This window comes from Rattus norvegicus, chromosome 16, assembly GCF_021556685.1.
Source record: "Rattus norvegicus strain SHRSP/BbbUtx chromosome 16, alternate assembly SHRSP_T2T, whole genome shotgun sequence".
Lineage (NCBI taxonomy): Eukaryota > Metazoa > Chordata > Mammalia > Rodentia > Muridae > Rattus > Rattus norvegicus.
The window spans coordinates 6,603,199-6,610,596 of record NC_141549.1 but is presented as its reverse complement, the minus strand read 5'-3'; the positions used below and the strand labels follow the sequence as shown (position 1 = coordinate 6,610,596).

The 7,398-nt window shown below is 50.0% G+C and overlaps 1 protein-coding gene across 2 annotated transcripts in view; it reads left to right on the top strand.

Moving 5' to 3' along the window:
- Window positions 1-4,317: 4,317 nt before the first annotated feature.
- Window positions 4,318-7,398, top strand: part of Dnah1 (dynein, axonemal, heavy chain 1) — a 61,068-nt gene continuing 57,987 nt past the window's right edge. The window contains exon 1 of one of the 2 annotated variants that reach the window (XM_087587459.1): window positions 4,318-4,407. The gene's annotated coding sequence lies outside the window, so the exon portion shown is untranslated. 2 annotated transcript variants of the gene reach the window in all.

Here is a 7,398-nt window from a genome sequence, read left to right as displayed (position 1 = left end):
CTTTATAGAACTGTCTTTTTTTGTGGTAATGTAACCGACCTCTTTATTATAGTAGGACTTAAAAAAAAAACATAATGAGGGCATAATAAGAATAAGTAATGCTGGTGATATACAAACACACATGTTTGCTACATTACCTCCATATCTTGTACTGTTGGACGCATGCATGCCTGTGTGTGGGTATATGACCTCACAGCAGGTGTCTGCAGAAGCCAGGAGAGGTCGTTGGGTCCCCTGGAGCTGGAGTAAACAAGCAATTGTAAGCCACTCGGTCTGAATGCTGGGACCTGACCTTGGGTCCTCTGCGAGATCAGTGCATGTGAGCCAGTTCTCTGGCCCTTATGTTTGCTTCTTAAAGATAGCCTAGCAATTTGTGAGCGGCTAAACATATATAAAGTTAGCTGTTCAATATTAATTTGTTTCTACTGTCTTCTGGGCTGAAGCGGCATCCCCCAGGTGTAGCAGTCACGGTTATGGAGCGAGAAGTTAGGGAGCATCTCCAGAATCCATCCTTGGGGCTTGGTACCTTCCCTCTGCCGTGAGCAGTGGGCACGCTCTGCTCGTGCATTTCAAAGGTCACCCTCACTGTTTTGCTATCCCAGAATCCCAGTGGGCAAGTGGGAAAGGTCACCAGAACAGGGTTGATGCGGCGCAGAAGAGAGAGAGGTTCCTTTTGCTCCTGAAGCCCCACAACCACACTCTCTAAATCTTGACTGTTAATGTAGAATCCAGCCTGTCATAAAGACAGGAGAGAACACAGTCCGTCCTTTCTTCCCATCATACAGTGGGCCACGATGTTAGGTGGCAAAGAGCAGAAGAAAGTAAACAGGATGCTGAGCAGGGTCCCTTTGGAAATTTCAGGAAGCATTGCTTCTCTTTGCCCCCACCAACCAGGAAGAGAGGAAGTCGCACTTGGTGCCCACCCCGGAAGAATGGCAAAGAGGAGCTGGAAGGATTGCACAGAACTTGTGGGAATGGCCAGCCAATGACTGGCTCACACCATGAAAGGGAAGCCGTGCCCAACACTGCCTGAATGATCAGCGTCTTAGGGTTTTATTGCTGTGAAGAAACACCATGACCATGGCAACTCGTATTGTAAAGGGAAACACTGAATTGGGTCTGGCTTACAGTTTCAGAGGTTTAGTCCATTATCACCACAGCGGGAAGCATGGCGGCATCCAGGCAGATGTGGTGCTAGAGAAGGGGCCAAGAGTTCTATATCCTGATCTGCAGGCAGCAGGAGACTGTGTAGCACACTGGGAGTAGCCTGAGCATCTGAGACCTCACCTCCACGGTGACACACTTACTTCAACAAGGCCACATCTCCTAATGCTGCCACTTCCTATCGGCCAAGCATTCAGACACATGAGTCTGTGGGGACCATACCTATTCAAACCACCACACTAGGAATGAAAGAGAGGGAGGGAGGGAGGGAGAGAGAGAGGGAGAGAGAGAGAGAGAGAGAGAGAGAGAGAGAGAGAGAGAGAGAGAGAGAGACCGTATAGCCGGAAGACTTAGGGTAGAACCAACTAGTCCGGTCATCATGAGAGAGGCTGCCTCTGGCAGCTGATGGGAGCCAATGCAGAGACCCACAAACAATAGGCAGAGAGAAAGCCCAGGTCAGAGGGTACCGTCGGGTCCTTCTCCCTGGAAACCAAGGGTATAAGAACAGGAGGAAATGTGGGAGGTAGAGGGGTCAAAGACACTGGGAGAGCACATCCCACAGAATCACCTAAGCAGGGTTCATGGGGTCTCACAGAGACTGAAGTAGCAACAATGGAGTCTGCATTAGGCTGTGTACCCCACTCTGGGTACATGGAGACCTGTCTACAGGCACCTGTGGTTTGGGCTGGCATGTCCCAGACTTGGAACAATTGTCCAAATAATTGCAGTAACCACATGGGTTGCCATGGCAGCGTCATCCCATGGTAGGACATCAAGGATGAGAGGGGCTACTCATTTTAGAAAGTGACCAAGCATCTCAGTGGGTGGGGGTTATCACAGGGGCCATAGCTTTCAGACACGAGAGCAGACAATGTTGGGAAAGGACCAATCTCAGGAGGATCGCCTCACGGAGGCCCTACTCCTCACCTAGCATAGCTGGATCAGCGGTTCTCAACCTTCCCGCTGTCTGTGCTAGGCCCTTTCCTGTTGGCTTATGTTCTGGGGAGACTCCTGACAGTGAGAGTCAGGGTATCTCTGACTCTTTTGCCTACTTTTGAGACCCTTTTCCTCTTACTGGGTTGCTTTCCCAGCCTTGATGTGAGGGTTTGTGCCTGGTCTTGATTGTATCTTGTGCCAGCTTTGGCTGCTATCTCTTGGATGCCTGTTTGTTAGGTTGGTTTGGTTTGGTTTCTGGAGGGGGATGGATCTGGAGGTGAGGGCAGGTGGGAGAGAACTGGAAGAAATAGAGGGAGAGGAAACAGTGGCTGAGATGTATGAAAGAAAACTAAATAATGTTTTCAATGGCAGAATAGATCTGGAAGGGCTGTGATGAGCATCACGATCTAGTCCCCACCCTTCAGGACCATCCAGTCTAGAGCAGAGCTTCTCAGTCTGTGGATGGAGACCCTTTGGCAAGCCTCTGCCTCCAAATAATTACACCATGAATCATAGCAGTAGCAAAATTACAGTTACAGAGTAGCAACAAGAATAATCTTACAGTGGAACCATGAGGAACTGTGTTAAAGGGTCACAGCAGCGGGAAGGTTGAGAACCGCTGATCCAGCTATGCTAGGTGAGGAGTAGGGCCTCCGTGAGGCGATCCTCCTGAGATTGGTCCTTTCCCAACATTGTCTGCTCTCGTGTCTGAAAGCTATGGCCCCTGTGATAACCCCCACCCACTGAGATGCTTGGTCACTTTCTAAAATGAGTAGCCCCTCTCATCCTTGATGTCCTACCATGGGATGACGCTGCCATGGCAACCCACGTGGTTACTGCAATTATTTGGACAATTGTTCCAAGTCTGGGACATGCCAGCCCAAACCACAGGTGCCTGTAGACAGGTCTCCATGTACCCAGAGTGGGGTACACAGCCTAATTCCAGACCCATGGAGAGCATGGTCACCTTGTCCATCTCTGATACCCTCCACACTCCTGCCTTTGTCGAAAACAGACACTTAGCAATTACAGGAATGCCAACACGTAAAGCAAATAACGGTACGGTACAGACTCAGAAAAGATTGTACCAACATCCAGGACTGACGGGTGATGAGGGCGGGCCAGGAGGCAGTGCTCTGGAGAGATGCTCTGGAAAGAATGAGTAAGCCAGCACAAAGGCAGACAGACTTCTGTCCCAGGCAAAGCTTACCCTTCTCTCTGCTTTTAGATTCTTCCTAACCTGGCCTCTCTGGTCCTTCCTTGACGTTGTACAGCCCAGACTAGGATCGATTTAATTCTGCGCACTCAGTGTCCAGTGCAGATCTGGAAACCAGCCAGAATTATTAATACATTGAACAAAAGTCATATAATAAACAGCAGACCCTGCTACCTCCTCCTTCAACATTAATATGTCTCAGTGAACTCAGTTTCCCTACCGATGAAATGGGAATATTATGGGAAGGCTCTGGGCAAGGGCTCTCCAGCTGAGAAAGGGAGCTTTTTCTTTTCTTTTGGCTTGCAACCTACCTCTTCCCTTTACAGGATAGAAAGCAGAAGTGGGCATCAGTAACCTTCCAATCCCCCAGTTGATAACATTTAGCCATTCTTGCGTGATCTCTTCCTTTTCTTGGCATCTCTACTTGCGTGCATAGAATTTTTACGAACCACTTGAATGGAAACCTCACCAGACACTGGATGTTACTTTGAAATTCAGGCTACATTAAGACAAGGTCACGGGCTGAAGAGTAGGCTCAGAACTTGAGCTCTTGCTACTCTTGCAGAGGACTGGAGGAGTTTAGTTTCCGTCCCACACGGTGGCTCTTAACTGGCTGTAAATCCTGGACCAGGGGTGCTAGCGCCCTCTTCCGGCCTCTGTAGGCAATAGACACCACATGGTGCGCAGACATACATGCAGGCTTATGTGTGTTTTGTATGGATGTATAGATGTATGTATTGCTATGTATCCAAGGACACCTTGCCTCCACATGCTATGTGCCGGGACTCCAGGTCTGAGCCCCTACTCGTTCAAAGTTGTCACGCTGCCTTTGATTGCTTTGTCTCTTACTGTTAGAGGGCCCAAAAGGGGAACGCGGGCAATGCAGTCTGAATTTTAGAACTGACACCCATCTCCGGACCCGCCTCTGCCCAGAAGAACCGGTTGGACCTCTAGGGCGTGAGCGGTCCTGGGGAAGTTCGTAGCCGGAAGCTTCGGCCCGCGGTGCCGAATGGTCCCGCCCCCTCGCAACGGGCCCAGCGTCCTTCCCTAGAGACAGGAGGCATCGAAAACTTTGCTGTTTAGAGGAGTCGGTAGGTCCATGAGGCGGCGGGATGGTTCGGTTGGGGAAATTTTATTAAGGCGCAAAAGTAGTGGACACGGAGGAAGCACCCTTCCCCCAAGTTCGCCACCCTCCCTCCCAACCTCCCCGGACGAGAGTCCCCTACGAGCCTTGATGGGCTGAGGGAATAGGGTATAGGAGAAGGCACCTTAAGGGCCTCGCTGTTAAGTCCTAACTTAGAACAATGTGTGGAGTGTGGCTTCTACTCCTGTCCAGGGAGTGTGCGACTCAGTGCCCTCCTCCTACCAGAAACCCATTCTCTCTTTATCTGACCACAGAGTTGTTACAGGGATAGACTCCTTTCTTTCCCTTAGAAACCCCATTCAATTATTTGCTGGTTCATACATCCATCCAGCAAATGCATTCTGGGGATCTGCATTCCAAGCCAGTGACTTCCCCGTGGTAGGCACCCAATTTCCAGAGATCGATGTTACTTGAAAATTCCCGTGCAGCAGGCAAGGAAAAACAAAGTAGCAGATAATTTCAGGCTGTATTCAGTGGTGCGAGCCGTTGTGGCACAGAGCCAGTTTTCCTCAGGTGGATACGAGGATGTGAGAGAAGTGACCACCTATCATGCCGTTTGTCCAGCAGTCTCAGCCGAGGCAGAGACTTCCAAAATCCTTTAAAGTTCTCGTTCATTGCCAAATGAGAGCTTGCTTTGTACCCAGTTCAAAGAGATGCAAATCCAGGGTACTTTTTGAGTTAGCAGATGGGTAATTAAGAAGCCTTCTTGCTCAGTCCCTGCTTGGGCACACATCTCAGGGCTTCTCCATACATGGCCTTGGACCTAAGTTTCCTTGTTTGAAGTGTTGTTGGTGGTGGTAGTGATGGTGGTGGTGAAGAGGGGCTGTGGGGGGATGGGAAGGGGTGGTGGTGGTGGTGGCAGCAATAATGTCTGTTATGAGGGCCACATGCCTCTATGCTCCCCAACTCCCACATTCATTCAACCAAGTGGTTGAGCACGTGGCTACCTCTAGTTGGCTGTGAAACATTGGCCAGGTCATGGAACTTTCTGAGGGTTCATTTTCTCACCTCTGAGAAATGAGAATAATCTCAACTTCCACATGGGTTTAAAATAGGATTGTGTTATTAAATGAGTCTGTAAGCCCAATAACACTGTTCCTCGTTCTGGACCTGCTAGGACCAAACCTGCCATCTTACTAACTTGTTCCCTCACACACACAAAAGGTAGGGGGAGGGAAAACAGTCTCCAGGGTGACCAGCGCAGAGGCCTGGCTGTGAGTCATGCCCTCTCTCTTGCTGCCCACACTCATTCCCCAACGAAGGCCCTGTCACCCATAGTAAGGCAGCAGAAGTTTGTCTTTCTGTTACAATTCCTGCACATGCTAGTCTGTATAGGTGCCCAACGTTGGGGCAGAACTGGAAGAGATTTGTGATGGTTTGGGAAATAGTGGAGAGCAGGGTTCTGAATCTACAGCCCACTTCCCCCACCTTCCCCCTTGGGATGTGTTAATTTCTCCTACCGTTCATGTGTTTCTCCTACGATGACCTCCTCAGAGAGAAACAGCTTATAGAGCAGCGGCAATAAATCCACTCATCCAAACCCCTTTGCTCCTGGCACACTGTGAAGTTTCCTGGACAGTCTTGTGTGTGTGTGTGTGTGTGTGTGTGTGTGTGTGTGTGTGTGTGTGTGTGTGTGTATGTGTGTGTGTGTGTGTGTGTGTATGCGAGAGAGAGGGGGGAGGGGGAGAGAGAGAGAGAGAGAGAGAGAGAGAGAGAGAGAGAGAGAGAGAGAGAGAGTCCCATGTCCCAGTAAAGCAGGCCAGGCATACTGAATGCATTGGCTGGAGAAACCAAGACTGAAACGCTTTTCTCTGGAGCTGGGACCCTGGCCTCTCCTAGCCCAGCTATCTGTATGCTGATTTTGTTCAAATCCTGTGGGTTTACAGGATGAGGAAGCTGGACCTCCAGGAGTCATCTTTTCTATTACATTGTCCTGAAAAGGGTAGTGAGTGTCACACAGACTTGGTATTATCTTTAGTATCCGCCCCAGAAGGCAGCTGACCACCAGGAATAGGTTCAGGTAGAGTTTCCCGCAGGGAGGCCAGTCAGGTCTGCCTATTTGGAGGACAGTGAGCCTTTACGCAGGGTATATGGGCTTCTACCAGAGCCCCACCTGCCTCTCTCTGTCCTTACGGCTTCCAATTCACTGTCCTGTACTTAGAAAGCATTCATCTGCTGCAGCCGGGCTCTGGGCTGCTGTGGTCCACATAGCTCTGCCCCACTCCCCGAGGTAGTGCACATGAGATACTCTGCCGTGTGGAAGGAGATGTACTCCAGGCCCACTGAGAATGGACGACACCCAAAACAGCCAGGACCGACACTGCAAGTGCCTGCTTGCTTTGTCACCGTGCGTAGAGCAGGTGACGGAATGAGACGAGGACTTGCCAGCTCAGTCCTCTGTTTCCTTTTGTTAATGTCTTCTTTTGTGCTGGAGAGATGGCCCGTCGGGTACAGTGTTTGCTGCACACTCGTGAGGACTTGAGTTCAGATCCCCAGCCCATGTAAAAGCCAGGGGTGATGACATGCACTTGTAAACCCAGCACTTGGGGATGTCAAAGACAGGTGGATTCTGGGAGCTCACTGACCCAGTACCCTCAATGAAGCGGTGACCTCTAGGTGCCATGAGATACCTTGTCTAAAAACAGTAATAATGTGTCCTGCAAATATCTCAGCGGGGAAAGAAAGACACTTGTCACAGACTCTGAATTCTATTCCTGGGACTCGCATATTGGATAGAACTGCTCCCAAAAGTTGTCCTCTGACTTCCACACATAGGCTGGGGCACAGTCACACACACACACACACACACACACACACACAAACACACACACACACACACACACACACACACACTCTGTGAATGTACAAAAAATACGGAGAAGTCTAGAGGAATATAACTGAAGCACACCCTGGCACGCGTGGACAATTATTGAGATGA